Genomic DNA, 18,351 nt, shown 5'->3' on the forward strand with positions numbered 1-18,351 from the left:
TCAGGAATCACTGTTCTATGTTATCTATTTTCTATTGCCTGAGAATTGTTGTCATATATTATGTCTAGTTTTATAGTTGTTGGTGGCAAGAGAACCAGTCTGGTGCCAGTAACTTCAACATGGTTAGAAGTGAAAGTCTTCCATGTTTTTAATATTGCCCATAAAATTTAAAAAAAGTGTAACACATCTATGACCATATATAGCTCATGGGCCACCTGTTGGAGACTCCTGGTCTATATATTCTTGCTTTTCAAAATGTGGTCTTAAAGGAGCAGCATCAACATCACCTGGGAGCTTATAGAAAATGCAGAAGCTCAGGTCCCAGCCCAGACATGCAGATTCAGAATGTGCACTTGACCAAGATCCAAAGGTGATTTTATGGTCATTGATACTTGAAAAGATCTGGTCAAAAGTTTCTGCATTAGTTGTCTGTGTTTCCTAAACTGATATTAAGAATCACCTAGAATGCTTGCCAAGATACATTCCCGAGCACCATTCTGACCCACTGAATCAGAATGGCTAAGATAATGATACTTATCACCAGGGAAGCTTGGGGAATATTGAGCTATTCCATAAACCTGTGAGGTTCGTTGGACCCACGTGTTTTGCTTCCAGTGTGGGATCTGCCCTGTGGCACCACCTTGATTTGATCCCAGCTAGACACTAATTCAAAGGGTATAATCCACATAGATAATTACATGGGTAATCTCATTTTCCCAAGGAACTATTAGGCCATACTTGTTAAATGCCTTACTTACCTACTCAGGTAGCCAGTGGTCTCCTTTTACACATGACAACTCTGGTTTTCAAATCTTCACTTCAAATTTGCCTCTTCTAGAGAGCTCTCTGAAACCAACCTCTCTAATGCCTTCAATAAAAATAATAAGAATGTTCATATAGCTATAGGTCAGGTTATAGGGTTATTCACTTTGTGTGGACTAAGAGAAGTATATTATAGTACTTTATATTCGTCACTCACCAATTTTCTCCACTACATTTAGAGGAACCACAACCCTAATTTGCTTAGTCTGACCTTAGCACAATTACAGTCTTGGCACCTAGCATATTCCTAATTCATGCTGTTAACTCAACCCATGATTATACTGCTACCCATTTGCAAACATCACTTAAAACAAGTCTGTGGCATTTTTGCCTTAGTCACTCCTATCATCTAGCCACTCACCCCTGGGTTAGGCTGTGTAGACTAGGTCCCGCTGTATCTCACCAATCATCATATCAGGCATCATATCCTATATCATATAATGTTCAGAACGTTGCCGGGTCAGAGGGAGGTGAGCAGGGGAGCCAGCTGTCGCAGGGGTGACCATCCAGCTGCCTGCATATGGGATGAGTGATCTCAAATAGCAGAAACAGAGGTGATGGGGGCAGAAGCATGTCCACCCGACACAGGATACCATCCTCAGGGGCTCCATGCCTCCTTTGCCAAGGTCAGGCGTGTGCAGATGATATGGGGGAGCAGCTGACTCATGTTCATCGAGCAATGGGAATGGGAGCTGAATCCCCTCTCTGTGACCTTAGGAAGTGTATTTCACCTTGCCAACTCTGCTTTCCTCATCTGCATTTGGAAACTTGATGTATCTACATTCAATCATGATTTCTTATGTTTGATGCATAGGGCAGCAGAACACACTGCAGCTTGCACCATCCTGGAGGCTGCCACGTAGCCTTATTTTGAAGCAGAACTGAGTTTTAGGTATTAAGGGCCTAAACATGCGCATAATGATTTCACTCCACTTTTAGTGATATTGTTAAGTATTTGCATTCAGGGATATTATTTGAAACTTTATATATAACAATGACAACGTAAAATTAACCTAAATCCAACTATGCATGATTGTCCAAATTATGATCTATCCATGTGATAGGATATTATACAGCCATTTGAACTCTTACAAAGAAAAGTTAATAGCATTAGAAAATGCTCACAAAATAAAGCACCCAAATAAACACACTACATAATTTTGTTATGTGTATAAAATATATAAGAATATATTCTGGATGACAGTGTTGATTATAAGTGATTTTAAAATTATTTTCTCTATGTTCTATATGTTTCAATTGTTATAAGTCAGCAGAAAAGGAAAAAAAAAAGTCTTATTTTTAAAAAATCTTGAACTGGAATCTGAGGGTCTGGGTTTGAGTCCTGGTTTCAATATAGGCTGTGTGACCTTGAGTAAGAGAAGTTTACAAAGTGGGGGAAACTTGCCTCCCCTTTCTTATTGGATGGGTGAGCAGCTAAAATAAGATGATGTGCAGGAAATAGCCATGCGGAAGAAAAATGGCAAATAGAAGGGCCATCGAGCCTGTGAATTAGATGAAGAAACAAGAAGCTATTCTTTTTTTTTTACATTTTTATTTTTTATTTTTTTATTCTTATGTTAATCCCCATACATTACATCATTAGTTTTAGATGTAGTGTTCCATGATTCATTGTTTGTGCATAACACCCAGTGCTCCATGCAGAATGTGCCCTCCTCAATACCCACCACCAGGCTAACCCATCCTCCCACCCCCCTCCCCTCTAGAACCCTCAGTTTGTTTTTCAGAGTCCATCATCTCTCATGGTTCGCCTACCCCTCCGATTTCCCCCGCTTCATTCTTCCCCTCCTGCTACCTTCTTCTTCTTCTTCTTTTTTTTTTTCTTAACATATATTGCATTATTTGTTTCAGAGGTACAGATCTGAGATTCAACAGTCTTGCACAATTCACAGCGCTTACCAGAGCACATACCCTCCCCAGTGTCTATCACCCAGTCACCCCATCCCTCCCACCCCACCCAAGAAGCTATTCTTATAAGAAATGTTGGTGCTGATAGATTTCAAGTTGCCATTGTCTTCTTCAACCCTACTTTAAAATAGACAAAAAAGAAAGAGACAGAGAGAAAAAGAGAGAAGAAGGGAAGGAGGGAGGAGGGGAAGGAGGGGAGGTGGGAAGGAGGGAGAGAGGGAGGGGAGGGGAAAAGGAGGAAGGTTGGGGGAGACAGTGTATTTCCCGTCTTCAACCAAGGGGCAGGGGCCATTCCCCCTCCTGGGATGCCCAAGAAGACATCAGCATTCGTTGCAAATGATGTGACACCCAGGACAGCCACTTTGAAATGTGTTTGCAATATTTACTTAACTGCAAAAGGTGAATGCCCTAAGATGCAACAATCCTACTTTGCTGCAGTGACTCTGGGGAGATATTTGCACATGCGCATGAGATGGCTGTGCATTCTTTTTAGGTTCTGCACCACATAGACTGGGCACACTATAATAATACTCAGACACTATTGCTCTTATAGTTGAGCTGAAATGAAGTGAATGAATATGTACGGACATGAAAAATCTCCAAGAGGTTGTTTTTTTTTTTTTTTTAGATAACCAAACTGACAGAGTGTAGACCACGAAACCATCTATATAAAGATAACTTGAAACATCACATTTCTAATTTCTGTGGATGTATAAAGGCATAGTAAGCTTGGAATGCTTCAGACCAATTTGACAATAGTGGTTAGATCTGGGGCTAGGAGGGACATGTAGAGGGAAAAATGTACTTTACCTATATTTAAGTTGGTTTTTCAAAAACAGTATGTTCATATATTACCTGTGCAATTAAAATTAACTTAAAAGTAAAGTTAAGGGGCGCCTGGGTGGCTCAGTTGTTAAGCGTCTGCCTTCGGCTCAGGTCATGATCCCAGGGTCCTGGGATCGAGCCCTGCATCGGGCTCCCTGCTCGGCAGGAGGCCTGTTTCTCCCTTTCCCACTCCCCCTGTTGGTGTTCCTGCTCTCGCTATCTCTTTCTGTCAAATAAATAAATAAAATCTTAAAAAAAAAAAAAGTAAAGTTAAAATAGCTGACAAAAATAATTACAGGTAGTTGTTAATTGAACAAATAAATATACCATGGACAACTGCAACCAGGTTTTCCTTGTTGGAGAACAGGGTTATAAAATTGGAAAGGGGAGGTGGAGATATACTTGTGTTTGATTGGAGTTGAAGGTATAAGTATGAACTCATGGTTTTAAAAAAGGACAGAGGGGGGGAAGGGAGGGAAGAGATGGAGGGGGAGAGAGAAAGGGAGAGAGATGTCATACATATACATACAGAGAGCCTAGAAACAATGACATCCCAGTGGCAATGAGCACACCTAGCATCCAGATCTTGGTTTCTATATGCCATTCTCCACCAAAAGGAAACACAGCACCTTAAAGAAATGGCTGATTCTGGGTCTGGGACAGGGAAAATACAAGATGAGCCTTAGAATACCTTCTTGTGCCAAAAAGGAAGGAAATGTTCAGAGAACAATGCGGACACGTCAAAAGGACAAAGAAATCAGTTTGAAAGGATTCCCACTCGTCACATCTGAGACCATTCTAGCGTTAAAATTAATAATGATAGAGAACCATAAGACATTGGATGCAACAAAAATCCATGAGTTACATTGGTATAAGGAAAAGTGGGTGAAAGCTCTTCCTTAGAGTAGAAAGACAGTTAATGTAGAAAGAATAATAGAATCAGGAAAAGTACCTTCAGGTAACCTTCCACACAATAATAACTGAATCAACCAAGAATCATCAACAGATGCCAAAATAAGTGGATGAACATTTGAGGGGTAACTGGATATTCACATAGTCTCAAAATATCTCCCCATAAGCTACTTACTAATTACAAAGGGAAGAGTGTAACTTAAGTATGGAGACACCCCTCAACACCGCTATAACTGAGGGGTCCAGGTCAGCATGGCCGACCCAGGACAAACCCACATCCTGCGCCGCCCGATAGGACCCACCGAGAAGAACAAAGCACCTGCGGTGGTATTTCTGCCCATAATGCATTACCTGAACCCAATCCTAACAAAACATCAGACAAACCCAAACTGAGGACATTCTGCAAAGTAACCCGCCTGCGGCATGAACACAAAAGAAGCTTGAGGCACGGCTTCCCTGTTAAAGGAGGCCGGACGCACGTGAGAACTAAGGACAGCACATGTTCTGGAGTTTTCTTTCTCTGTAAAGGACATTATTCAGCTAATTGGCCAAATCGGAACAAAACCTGTGGATTAGGTAAGGGGCGTTGTATGGATTTCAATTTCCTGATGTTTGTTTATTTGCGGATTCCTGTGGTCACACAAGTGAATGTCCTTGTTTGTAGAACATCCATGCTGAAGTATTTAGGGGGTAAAAGAGCATCGTGTCTGCAATTCATTCTCAAATGGTTCAGAGAAGTCAGAATGCACGTGCGTGCACATAATTACAGTGTGTGAGAGAGAGACAGGAATGAGAGGAAGAGAGAGGGAAAAAGAGAGAGGGGGATAAATCCGGGAAAATGCGAACAATTGAGGCATTCTTGCAACTCTTCTGTAAGCCTGAAATTACAAACTTAAAAGGAAACTTTAAAGGGAAAAGGAGTTAGACAAAATAACTTGCAGCAGACAACCAAGGTCTCCGACCCATAGGCAGGGTCAAAACTCACTCAGCCAATGCTGCAGGGAGGCTGAATAAACAGAATGCTTGAGAATCTGGGTCCAAATCTGGCCGAGGGAGAGGCGATAGAGAGTAAGACCTCTCAAAGTCTCGGTTTCAAAAATAGGACTATTCATCCTGAATTGTGGGGGCGTTGGGGCCACAGAACGACACAGTACCTGAGCAGGTGACACTGAGCCACGTTCCCCGAACTTGCTCGGTGCATATGAGGCATGCCCAGTCCCTGCTCTCGGCACCCCCGCAGTCCATCCCTGAAATATGATGGAGATGAAGTCCCCCGAATGCCTAAGAAACAAAGAAAAAGCACAACGGAGGTCACTAGCCTCTGCCCAAGAAGGCCAGTCAGTGTCCCATTTGATTGTAGAGAGCTTTTTCATGAATAAAGTTAAAATTTGTAAACCACCCCAAGTGCTTCACTTGTCTGAAAAATGCTTTGTCCCCACCAGAGGATGTGGGGAAAGAGGTCACTTATTTAAAGAAACAGGCTATCGTGATCAAAGTCTGAACGTCTCGGGCCTCCCCCGGGCCTTTGGATGGAACTCGGGGAAACTGAGAAGTGAAATCAGGAGGAGCCCAGGCTGCTGCAGCCATTGGCACTAGGGGGCAGGCCAGCGGGTTCGCTGCCCGGCAGGGGCCAGCTGAGCGGGGACCCGGGCACAGACAGCAGGACGGCGAGCTTTGCACACACGGAAACACACACTCCACTGCACCGTGCGTATACGCACATGCACGCACACCGATGACAGGTGTGCATGCATGTGTGTGTGTGCGTGCGCACGCGTGTGTGAACAGGGAAAGTTGATCCACAGAAATAGAATACAGAAAAATCAAAGTACTTTAAATGCTCAGGCAGTTTAACTGTTTCTTTCCATGGCAGGAAAATTTTCAGTGTTTGCAGAACCCCGAAAACGCCCCCGCAGAGCCCTGCTGTCCTCAGCACAGAGTCAGAACACCCACGGGGCAGGATAGAGGGAGGACCCAGAGGTGGGGTCAGGCAGCCTGCTGCCCCTTGCTCTGGCCTTGTGACTCTGGCCAGGTACTTAAACTCCGGAGCCCCAGCATCCTCCTGGGTAAAATAAAGACAGCAGCACCCATGTCCACGTGCCATTGTGCAGATCACAGGTAACATGCAGCATCCCGGAAGATGCCCCATGGTCAGTCAGAGCAGTGATGGTGATTATCGTTACCATCTGCTTCTCAGGCAAGAGCACCCAGAAAACATCCTCCCTGGAGCCTGCTTCCCTTGGTCTCAGAGAGGAGAACGGGGTCACTACGGATGCACGACCTCCCATGCTGCACGCACTGGGCGCCCGGCTCTTGTTGCGGGAATGCATGGACGAGCACACCACAGTTTTTGGAAAGCTTCAAGGCACTGGAGGAAATTCTTCTAAGTTCTCTTAAAAATAGTTTTTCAAATGCATCTGTGAGCGTGGAACTCCTCCCGTACCTGCAGCAGACATTGTATTACCCTTGAGTCTAAATCATCTTTTCCGTTTTCCTTGCAGAAATCTTCCCTGACAGCCAACAGAACGTATTCTTCTTCTAATTGTTGATTTACCTTTCACAAACGCCGGTGGATCTCCCCATCTCTAATCCTCTACGCTCATTCATTAGCTATCAAGTGCGGCTTTTTGGAACAATTATGCTGTGCCCCACTGTCAGCTCCTTGTGCAGGTAGAGGATACATCCTGACTCCTTGCACAGGACGTAAATTATTGCTGGCACACTAGTACCTGAAGAATGATTACACCCAGCGCACAGCTAAATAATGGATGCTTAGCACGGTGCATTGTAATAAGCAAAAGATATGAAATATCTACTATTCTAAGTGGAATATGCTAAGTATTTTTTTTAATAATAAAACCGTTTGGGGGAAGACAGGCTATTGAATCATGGTCCCCGGAAGAGACACCCCATGCGTCAGCTCTTTTGCAGCATCTGGCGAGCACTGTCACCTCATCTGTGAAATGGGAACAGTAGTTACACCCTTCCTTGTGCAGAGGTGTTGCAGGTGAAGGCTTAGCACCGAGCCCGGCGCATAGTAGGTGCTCAGTAAATGGCCGTAGCTGCTGTAGTCTGAGGAGTGGGCTGGCCTGTGGGGGGACCAGCTGGAGCACCTGTTACCTGGGCATCGGGTTCAGCGTGTGACCACAGGGAGAGACCGACACTTCCCCTTCCACTAGTCAGCTGAAGGCAGGATCTGCTTTGCCACCAAATATGGGGGAAGGTTCTGGAGCACTGGGAAGAAATGGAGTGGGGATGACACTTGAAGCCCTCTCTCTCCTTGTGAAGCCCAGAAGAAATGGAGTTTCTGGCACAATACAGTGCTCAGACCTGGGCGGCTGGGGCCCCTCCCCTGGGCCCTGTGCTTCAGAGGGCCCTTCCCTGAGCCTCACCACATGGCCACCTCGAGCCTGCACCCTCCCTGTCCTGGAGCATACGCCTGGAACTGGGACCCCGGCGTCCTTGCTGCATGGCATTGAACCCTCATCCAGGGCTTACAGAGTCCTCACCCCCGGGCCCGTGCTCCTGAGCATCAAGCATGCCACCGGTGTGCACTGAGCCCCGGGGAGGTGAAGTGCAGACACTAGATGCCACTGGGACGAGTTACCTGGGATGGTCACAAACACACAGTGGGGGGGGCGGGGGCGGGGAGGCAGGCAATGGGGAGGCCCTGCTGCAGCTCCATGGAGACCTGTACTGAGCTGAGGGCGAGGGACACATCCAGAAGGTGGCCGATGCAGAGGGCTTCGGGGTGTGCAGTGCTACTCCAGGCCAGACGAGGCACCGGGTGCTTTGGACACGTTTTCTCACTCATTCCCCTCCGACGACCGTGGATTGGGGTTAAGAGCGTGGACTCCAGGGCTGTGCAGCCTGGGTTTAAGTCCTGCTCGGCCTTTGCCCTAGCTCCTGACCTCGACAGTTAATGCCTCTGTATTGCAGCTTCTCCATCTACAAAATAGGAAGAAGCCAGTTACTAGTTCGTGGAGCTGCCGGGGGTGAAGGAGAGAAGTACCAGCCGCCAGCTTAGCTGCGGTCACGCTCCAACATGTTTTATCCCCCTTATTGTTGAGCCCACTTTACAGAAAATCAAGCGAGACTCAGAGATTCACTGACTCTCTGGGAAGCAAGAGAAGTGGTCCTTCTACTTCCAGAACTGCTCCTCATTCTGCCCTCTCCCCCTGAGACATGAGTGCCAGGTCCTTGGCACCTCTCCAGGGGACACGTCTTTGGCCCTCCAGACTAGCTCATGAGGTGTTCCAGATGGTGCTGAGAGAGACAAAGTCCTCCCTGCTCTCACTCCTGCTGGGCAGGTGAGCAGGGGCTGACACAGAGGCAGGGCTGACACACTGAGCACAGCTGGCTCCTCAGGCTCTAGAACCTTCTGGAGCCCCCCCCCCCCCCCCCACTGCACTCTCCCACCCACTGCAGCACTGACGCTGGAGCTCAAGTCCGTCCACATGGCTTCTCACCAGCACTCCGTTCAGAGCGTGCCCTGGACACAGCCCACCGCGGTCCTCGGAGGAGGCTGGAGTGCTGTGGATTCCTCCGGCGCTTGAGGCTGGCGACTCCCCTTCTGCCTCCCGAAACACCCCTGGGCACCGGGCGCATAGTAGGGCGCTGTGCTGCTGGGGAGCCTGCAGAGGTTTCTGACGCCTCCAAGCCTCAGTGTCTGCATGAGCTTCCAGAGGCCACAAGTTGCCAGAAACTCGGTGCCTTCAAACAATAGAAATCTAATCTTCCACAGTTCGGGAGACTAGACGGAGGAAGGCAAGGTGTGGGCAGGGTCGTGCCTTCTCGGGAGGGTCTAGGGGAGGATTTGTGTCTTGCCCCGTCTAGCTTCTGGTAGCTGCTGGCTTTCCTGGGCTTGTAGGCACGTCACTCCAAGCTCTGCCTTTGGCTTCACACTGCTGTCTCCTCTCTGTGCCTCTTACAAGGACACTTGTCATTGGAGTCAGGGCCCATAGAATAATCTGGGGAGGGTGGTCCCTTTATCTCAAGACCCTCAACTTACTTATATGTGCAGAGACCCTTTTTTCCCCAAATAAAAATTACAAGTGCCAGGGATTGGGATGTGGATATATCATTGGGGACCACCATTCAGCACACTACGGTGTCTTCATCTATAAAGCAGGCGCAACATTGTATCAGCCTCACAGCTTTGGGGTGGGGATTCTACAACATAATGTATATTAGACAAGCGGTTACAATTCTAGCCGTATTTACTATAGTCTCTCTGCACACAACAAAACCTGTAGGTGAAAATATAGTCGGTGGATCTTCACAGAGTCCTAGTGCACTTTACATGTTTACTTGTTTAGTTGAACAGAAGCAATCCTTAAATGTCGTTTGCAAACTCGGGGTAAGGACGTTCATGAGAGGCAGGGGTCCCCCTACAGGTCCCAGCACAAGGAGTTCCCCAGGGGCGGGGAGAAGTATGGCCACTAGAGAGGCTTCGCTATCATTCGTGGGCTGCCTCCATCAGACTGGCAACATACGCGGATGGGATATAACAGCTGAGGTTTACAAAACACACATGCACTTTTGGAGGACAACCTGGCAGTGCATCAACACTTCAAATGCATGTCCCTTTGTTCCAGCTCAGCCCCCGTCAGGGAAGTGTCCTGCAGGAAGAAGAGCAGGCCGGTGCAGAGATACGTGTCCAAGGATGTTTGCTGGGGTGCTGCTCGTAATTGCGGGGCGGCGGGGGGCGGGGTGGCAGGATGGGGAGAGCCAGTGAGAGAGCAGGCAGGGAGAAAGGGAGGAGAGGAATAAAAGAAAGGAAAACTGCAGGAATGTCCTCTGTGGAGGAATGGCTGAATGCTCAAAGATGCCCCCAAACTCCATGCTTCTCTGCAGGGCTTAAGGGGTGAGGCCCTGAGAAGGTGAATCATCAACACGGGCCAAGTGATCACACCCTTACACGAAACGAGAGTCCAAGCAAGTGGCCTCGTGCACACATAAGCATAGTGTGATGATGCACTCTAGATCCACAAGTGTGTGCAAGGGCCTGGCAGCTCACCAATCTGCCTTCGAGCTGCGGCCCCCGCTGGGAAGAAATGGGGGTGGAGAGGGGTTTTAACTTTCTATTTCTGCCAAGCATCGATATTTCCCAGCAAGGATGGCAAGAGAGCTTACCAGCGTAATCACAAAATTACCCAGATTTGCAGGCAATTCATCTGTTCGGCTGCACAGGACCTGGAGGCTCAGAGGGGACAGCCGGAGGTGACTGAAGCAGAGGGAGCCCCTGCCCTTCTCTGAATGCCACTCCTAGACCCCCAATCCGTAGCACAAGGGGGCTCAGGAGGTGGCCCCCTCGCTAATTCTCCTGTAGGGGTTTGGGGACTTTGCCAGGCAGGTCCTGGGCAGCTGGTGGATCTTGACTGGGAGACTGAGTCACCCACCAGGAGACCCGTGAGGACCAACAGAGGGCTGCAAGGCCATGCCTGCTTGGGGGGTGTGCTTGGCTCCAGGGCCCCGTGCTCAAGGGTGCGCTCCCCTCCGGCCAGGACACAACGAGGCCTGAGGAGGAGGCAGGAGTGAATCACCACAAAGCTATGCCAACAGGTGCAGTGAAACCATGATACGCTGGGAACAGAGCCGGCGGGGCCGCTCAGTGCCAATCCCCGGGGAGGCTCGCTCCCTCCCAGAGTGGCCGAGGGCTGGCCTTCTATTTTGTATTTCCGAGGCTTTGTTTCTCCACAATGGAAGCATTTCTGAGCTCCTGTCTTTGTAAACAGATACTGCTCAGCAAGGCGGGTGATTCCCAGGCTGTCTCGGCTCTCTGCTTTCTCGTATTTGGGAGGAGTAGCCTTCAAGTTCTAGCTGTTGCCCCATGTTGCCGTGTGACACACGGGGGCTAAGTCACCTGCCTGGGCTCTGACCCGTTCCGTGCAGCCTTGGTCAAAGAGGCTGGCCCACCTCCCAGGACTGCTGGAGGCAAGAGTTCTCCAAAAGGCACACTTGAATCTGCTTACTCCTGCCAGAGAGCCAGTGGGGGACGGGGGTCCCTCCAGGCAGGAGGGCAGCTTAAATTTGAGTCTGCCAGGAAGGACTATGGAGTCTAAGAGCCAGCAGTCATGGTGGGCCACACCTGGATTAGGAGGGCACAGGGCAGGTGGCTCAGCAGGAGGGGCCGAGGGAGCTTCCAATGGGGGGAGATGGGTGTTGGCCCAATTGTCTCCTAACGAGGGAAAGTCTGGGTTTCCTCTCCTGAGGCAGGGCCTGGGGCTTTCTGGAAAAAAGATAAAGAAGGTCTGCTCTGTGGTGCCATGTTTTTCTGGCACTCTAGGGACTGGAAAAGGGGAAATGAAGGAGATGAAATTTCAGCCATCCAGACGCAGTTGGGGAACCCTGACCAAATGTCCCAGCCCTTGCTGAGCTCCCCTCCACCCTCAGCAGGGGCTGGTGGTTCATCCAAATAGCACACATCTGGGGTGAGGGCTGGCGCCAGGGAAACGCGTCCCCGAGGCTGGGAGGGCCCCACCGATCTGTTGCTCTGAAACCCCAGCTGCTATGGGAGCAGGAGGAGCCTGGATCCCCCAGATCCCCAGGCCCTGCTCATCACTCACCATGCTGCAGAAACGTGGTGTCTCCAGAACAAGTTCGCTGCTGGCCTGGGGGACTCGTGTCTCCCCTGAGGTCACGTCTGGGCCTATTTGCAAGTCACTGCCCCCACTGCAGAGAGCTGTGCCCTTTCTTGGAGGCATGGCAGGACCACGGGGCTGACGTGTCCACACTTGCCACTCACATCACCCACCACAGCACCTGTCACCACCGCCGCTCCCTCATGGTGCTGTGCGGTCTGAGCCGGGGCCTCAGTCACCCACGAGCTCCCGGCGTCCGGGGTGTCAGCGCACCCTCCGACGGGAATGGTGGCAGAGGAACTCTGTGTCCTTCCTCTGGTGCACGGGGAGTTCCTTCTCCTTAGGAATCCAGGGGCAGATTGCTGCATCTGAGGGCGGTGCCTGGGTCCAGCCCCAACACCTAGGAGAAGCGGGTACCCACCGCCCTGGAGTAGGCGCGTTGCACCCGGCGGCGGCAGGGGCTGGTGCTGAGATGAGTGAGGCCATCCCTCCTCCGTTCACAGCTTTAGGAAGAGGTCTCAGCTTGGACCCAGGTGCCAGGAGATGAGATCGCCCAGGGCAGGAAGTGACAGCCCATCGGAGCATGGGTGGGGTACAGGGGCTGGGGGAGGAGAGCCGAGGGGCAGCTCCAGATTCAGGGGCACCCAGATCTGGCTAGGCGGCCATTCTCTACCACCCCTGGCATGGGGTCTGACCCTGCCGTTCAGCATCCTAGAGGCTCAGCTCCTCCTCCCGTGAAATAAAGTAGCTCCCACCTCATCGGCTTGTTGAGGGACGGCGAGAGTAACAGGTGTAGAGGGGGTCGCCCGGGGCCTGGCTCCCGCAAACTCGGCACAGCAGCAGCTTTGCTGTTAGGTCCTCGCTGCATGGGGAAGAATCCCTTTACAGCTCAGAGCCATCTACACACGTGTCTTCCGCACACATGCTCGCCACCTTTGCCAGGTGCCAGAAAGAGAAAGACTCAGCCCCCAGGTGCTCTCGGGCTAGGGTAGAGACTTACCTGTAAGCAGATTGCAACACAGAGTAGCGACAGATGTTTGCCCTGGGGGCCTCAGGAGTGAGTGATTGTGCCTGGGGGTGCCCCAGGGGCATTGAGGCGGCATCACTCGGAGGCTGTAACAGACACAGCAAGCAGGTACCAAGCTTGTTCTTTTTTTTTCTTTAACTAGACATTCCTTCATTCTCCATTCATTCACCATTTCTTGATTATCTCCTATGTGCCAGGCACAGAGAAGGTCCCCAGGATAGAGACAGCTCCCATTCAGAGGAAGTAACATTACCTAAGGGACAGAGGCTTCCCTGGCCCAGAGTCGCCTGCAGTCTTCTGCCCTCTCAGCACCATGACAGCCCCGAGGTGCTGCGGGGTAAGTCGAGGTAACCTCCCACTGGACTATGGCCCTGCTCCAGCCAACGGTCCTGCCCAGAGCCCCCAGCTCAGTGCAGGACACAGGGCGGATGCTCAGTAAACACATGTTGACTGCCGTGTCAGCTGAGTCTGCTGGGAGGGAGGGCACGTGGCCTTTGGTGTGGGGAGTGCTCCAGGGAGGGCAGGGGTCAACGGTTTCAGGAAGCACTAGTAAGAGAGCCCAAGGTGGCTACCCAGACCCCGACATGCGGATGGACTGCAGACAGGCGTGCCCTCGGGAGGAAGGACACTGAGCAGAGGAAGGGGTACAAGGCAAGGCACAGAGGTATCCAAAGGCATGCGCTATTCAGGGCAGCTGGGAAGAAGTAAAAGGTACTGGAGGGGCTGCGTGCTACGAAGCCAAGACCAGACACGGGATAGCTGGCTCAGCAAACCCAGCCGGCACGCATCGAGCGGTGCCCACCCCCTTTGATGCCTTAGCCAGGGTACCTCTGAAGGCAGACCTGAGGCCATGTTGCGTATGTGAGTACTTTCTGTGGGAACATTACCCTGGGAGCAGAGCTGAAGGACTGGGGAGCAGAAAAGGCAGAGGCACTTACAGGTGCATAATCCAATTGGCCAGTGCTGTGGGCGATGGGAGATCCATCCCATGACGGTCAGAGTGGCCCTACGAGCAGCTAACGTACTGCAGAGCAAGACTGCTGGGGACCGAGTGCCAAGCAAGTTCTGTGGGGTCACAAGCAGCTGCATCCAGATACCTCAGGGCAGGAAGCAAGGGGCCCGGGGTAAGTCCTGGTCAGGCTGCTCCCAGGCGGACCTGGTCAGTGCCTGTGCAGAGCAGTCCAAAGGATGGCTGGAGTGTGTGCTGGGGCAGAGAGCTCGAAGCAGTGCATGCAAGGTGCTACCATCCGCGGTTCAGAGAAAAGCAAGAGCCGACAGTCCCAGCTGTGTGCCATGGGCCTTTGCCTTGGACTAGATTTCCCAGACTCTGGGCCAAGGATTTAGGGCAAGCAGCTGACTTGGGAAGGTGCAGGGAAGACAGGTCAGGTTTCGGGGAGGGAATGCACACAGTCATGGGTGCGTTAATGGGGGCAACCAACAAAGTGGGCATACCGGGAGCCTGATCCCATGGGAAGACTCGGGAAGACACATCTCAGATTTGTCCTTCTCAGCGGTGAGGAGTAGGGACATTGCCACACCACTTTCTGTCAGTCACTGGCTGGGACCCGCATCCAGGGATCCAGGGATCTCTGGCATTTGGGCCAGAGATTGGGAAAGAGTAGCTCTCTGGACAAAGAGAACTTTGGACAAAGTTCTCAGGCACAGAAATGCAGATTCCAAATGTTCTGTCCAATAATGCCCTTGTCCCAGCCCTCACCCCCAGGGCACCAGAAATGGACAACAGCCTCTCGTGCTGGCCAGGACCGGCCACCTTGCAAATGTCTGCCCAGAGTCCTGAGACAGAAAGCGATCGCTTCAGTTCAGCAAACATTATATGTCTGTCTCTGTTCCACTTCGGTTTCCTCTGTGGCCGGCATCACCCTCCCAGGCAAGAGATTATATATTTATTAGCTTATTGGATTAGGGTTGGTCTCCCCCAGTGACATGTTAAGTCCCCCAAGGACAGGGACTCGATCTAACCCAGGAGGCATCTCACGTGCCTAGAACCGTGCCCGGCACATGGAAGATGCTCGGCGGTATTTTCGGATTAAAGGCAGGAAGGACCAATGTATGAGACTCAGAGAGCCTAGCCTTCCATCCGTTTAGTCTCCCGGGCAGAAAAGCAGGCCCCTAGCCACACATTAAAACAAGCGGCCCCTCTAGTGTCCCCGGGGGGAGGGTGTCTTGCGCTGGGCTTCCCGTGGCCAGGGCTCATCACCCAGCAGGGGATTCCTCTGGGCACCGTCACGGCCATTTCCAGGCGGGTGGGTGTCCTCTGCGAGTCCCTGCAGTACTCAGCTCCCTGCCCCGTCCCACCTCCGGCATCTACCCCGGGACCGACGGCCTCCCTTACGCACGGTCTTCCGTGTAAAGTCACGGCAGTATTCAAAAGGTTAAAGCAGAGTGAACTGTTAATTTTAATGCTTTCTCTAAGCTTCAGTTTTAATAAGCGAAAATGATGTTCTTATTTGCAGTAAAGTGGTGTTATAAAATTCTGTCTGTCAAGCTCATTTTAAAACCATGGAAATAAATGATCTGACAAAATCAGGCTATTAGACAAGTGAGGAAGAGTGATTTCCATAAAAGTAGAGGAGCTGTTCCTTAATTTCACACTTGGTAGTCTTTTGGGTCGACTAAATTTTTAAATAAGTGATAAAATTATATTAGCGCAATTGCATTTTTATAGATTTTTTTGGTCATTGTACTCTTTTTCAATCCCTTTATTTTAACTCAAACTGTTCTGCTGAAAGGTTAGTCTCAACTTATGTTAGCTCGTAACGGTCTGTCCGCACGCCCGCACTCTCGCACGCAGTCCCGGCGGGGTCTGGCGGGGTCTGGCAGGCGCGCACCGCTCACGGCTGGAAATGGCCGCTTCCTGCTGGACACGTGGGGCGGTGGCCCCTAGGTCCGTAGGAGGGCGAGGGGGATGCCGAGAGTACCCACCAGGGTCGGGAGCGTGCCTGCCCCTGGCTTCTGAGCTCACTCGGTTTTTGCTCAGGATAAGGAAGAAAACCAGGAGAACATGTTCTCCAGAAACCCTCGTTCTTGCAACTCAGGACGCTGGGTGGGGACAGGACTGGTCAGTGTTTGCACTAGAAGCTGGGAACTTAGGCAGGGAGACGGAAGGGAGCACATCTATGATGCTTCATGTGTCTCCTACCAAGCCCACCAGACCCCTTCAAATCATCAGATAGCCAGGACCGGGCTCAGTGTTCTGTCTCAGGCATTGGGAGAACCCTCAGGCGAGGCCCAGAACTCAGGTCTCCCTTGGGACTGAAACAGGCCCAGTCAGCCAGATTGGGTCCGGCTGGGGGAGAAGAGGGGACGACTCTCTGATCTGATTTTTAATAATTAGAACAGCATGGAAGGTATGGGGCTTTGGCATATCGTCTGCCCTGGCCTGTGCTCATTTCCCAGTTCTAAATGTTGAGAGCACAGACTTTTGCCCCCTGCAGACCAGGCTTACCAGCCTCTGCATTCTTTCAGGAGCAGAGCTCGGGGGCTGGGGCCCCCTGCTCTTTGCCCCAGGTGCTCATGCCCAGTTCTGAGACCCAGCAACTCCTCCCCTCCCCCATCCCACCAAGCCTGGGTTCCTCTCTTGTCCTCCCCAGGCTGAGCCCCTGTCTGGGTCACGGTCACACTCACCAGCCTCGTCCACGTCCGATTCATCTCTTGCAATGGTTTCTCTTGGACGTCAACTACGGACAGGCAGTCAGACGACACTACATAAAGGTCCAGCCATTGGCTGCCCCCTCCCCATCCGTGGGTAGGTCTGCATTAGGAGTCTGTGGCCGAACCCGAAGCTCAGAACTCAGCCTCAGCACCTAGCTGGCCTCTGGGTGCATCCTCCCAGCACGTGTTCATCTCCGGGCAGCCCAGTGCGGCAGTTTGTAGAAACGTGCATTCATTTCCAGGTAGCCCTTCTTCCAGGAGGAAAATGAGCCTCTGTCTCATTAAAAGAGGGAGAACACACATTTGCGGAGCCTCTCCTGTGGACCAGGCACCGTGCTGGGTGAGAATGCGGACCCGCTGTCTATTTTGCTGTGAGGGGTGTGGCGCTCACCTGGAAAACACAGCTCTTAGAACAAAGGAGTACATTGCTCCAGGGAAGGAATGGCCTTTTGAGAGGCTGGCTGTGAGAGCCCCCACTGAGGAGACAGTGAGCTGGGGAATCAATTCAGCCCATGCATTTTTTCATTAATTAAGCAAATGTTTAGTGGGTGCTTTCCGTGTGCCAGGACTCCCCCAGCCTTGGCACTGCCTGGGGGGGGGGGGGGCGGTGTGCAGGCTGTCACGAAGTGGCCAGAAGTGCATGCCCTCCGCCAGCCACCCAACATCTGTCTGACATCCAAGAGAGCATCTTCTGAGCCCAGAAGTCAAGCTTGCCTTCTCCAAGGAGGCTCCGAGAGGCAACGGCGTCGGAGCGCGGGGGAACGGTAAGTCCGAAGTGTTTCCTGGGAAAGAGGAGGAAGTGCCGGTGAAGCACAGCCTGCAGGGTGGCCGTGGAGGGGCAGGGCTGTCTCTCCCTAGGAAGGAAGAAAGAAGAAGTCCAAATTAGTCATGTTGTATTACTTCTTTTTATGGCAATGCTCTGAAAGTCTGCAAATGTCAGCATGTTAATTTACTGTCACTCAGTGATATTATTTCATCCTTTCAAAAATGTGTTTCTTGCATTTTCAGTAGCATACTCCAAGTGTTCTCCATCTCAAAGTTTCTATAGATAGTGCGACTACTTTCACTCTGACCGGTGCCAAAATGTAGAAATTCATCGCTGGCTGTAGCCACATATATGTTACGAGTGGAGTCGGGGACTCGGGTTTCCTGCTTGCAGAGCCCGGGGGAGAGGTCTGATTTTTCTCTCTGTTCTCCTTCTACCACCCCTCGTCCTCCTAAAATGCTCTGGGGTTTCTCTCTCAAGGAACGCGCCGAGATAAATCGAATAGAGAGAAATTTTAAGGAATCAGTCATGGCTGGGTTTGTATATTGAAGCCTGAGCCCTCCCCGTCTCCAGACGCAGCCCACCCCCCACCCGGCTGCTTCTCCTATGGTGGCAAACTTATTTCAAAAATTCTGATGAAACACTTGGTAAATTTTGTTATTCTGTGATGATAATAAATCATTATAGCCTTAAACACTTCTCTAGCTTGGAGCCTCAGCCACAAATTATCTTGTCATTCTGACCAAAACATTCTCCAAAAAAGCTTGACAAGTGCTAAAACCCAGAACATGAAACCATGTGTTGTTGTGAAAGCAAGA

At 50.9% G+C, this 18,351-nt stretch overlaps 1 protein-coding gene across 3 annotated transcripts in view; it reads right to left on the reverse strand.

Annotated features, from left to right (window-relative positions):
* Positions 1-2,668: 2,668 nt before the first annotated feature.
* Positions 2,669-18,351, reverse strand: part of TSHZ3 (teashirt zinc finger homeobox 3) — a 101,995-nt gene continuing 86,312 nt past the window's right edge. The window contains exons 4-7 of one of the 3 annotated variants that reach the window (XR_010408161.1): positions 16,741-17,621; positions 13,069-13,181; positions 12,054-12,930; positions 2,669-5,766 (exon numbers count right to left, since the gene is read on the reverse strand). The gene's annotated coding sequence lies outside the window, so the exon portion shown is untranslated. The other 2 variants (XR_010408162.1, XR_010408163.1) reach the window with 2 other exon arrangements.

The sequence above is a fragment of the Mirounga angustirostris genome, unplaced genomic scaffold (genome assembly GCF_029215605.1).
Source record: "Mirounga angustirostris isolate CCGP_5_RB_7025 unplaced genomic scaffold, mMirAng1.0.hap1 SCAF_16, whole genome shotgun sequence".
Classification (NCBI taxonomy): domain Eukaryota; kingdom Metazoa; phylum Chordata; class Mammalia; order Carnivora; family Phocidae; genus Mirounga; species Mirounga angustirostris.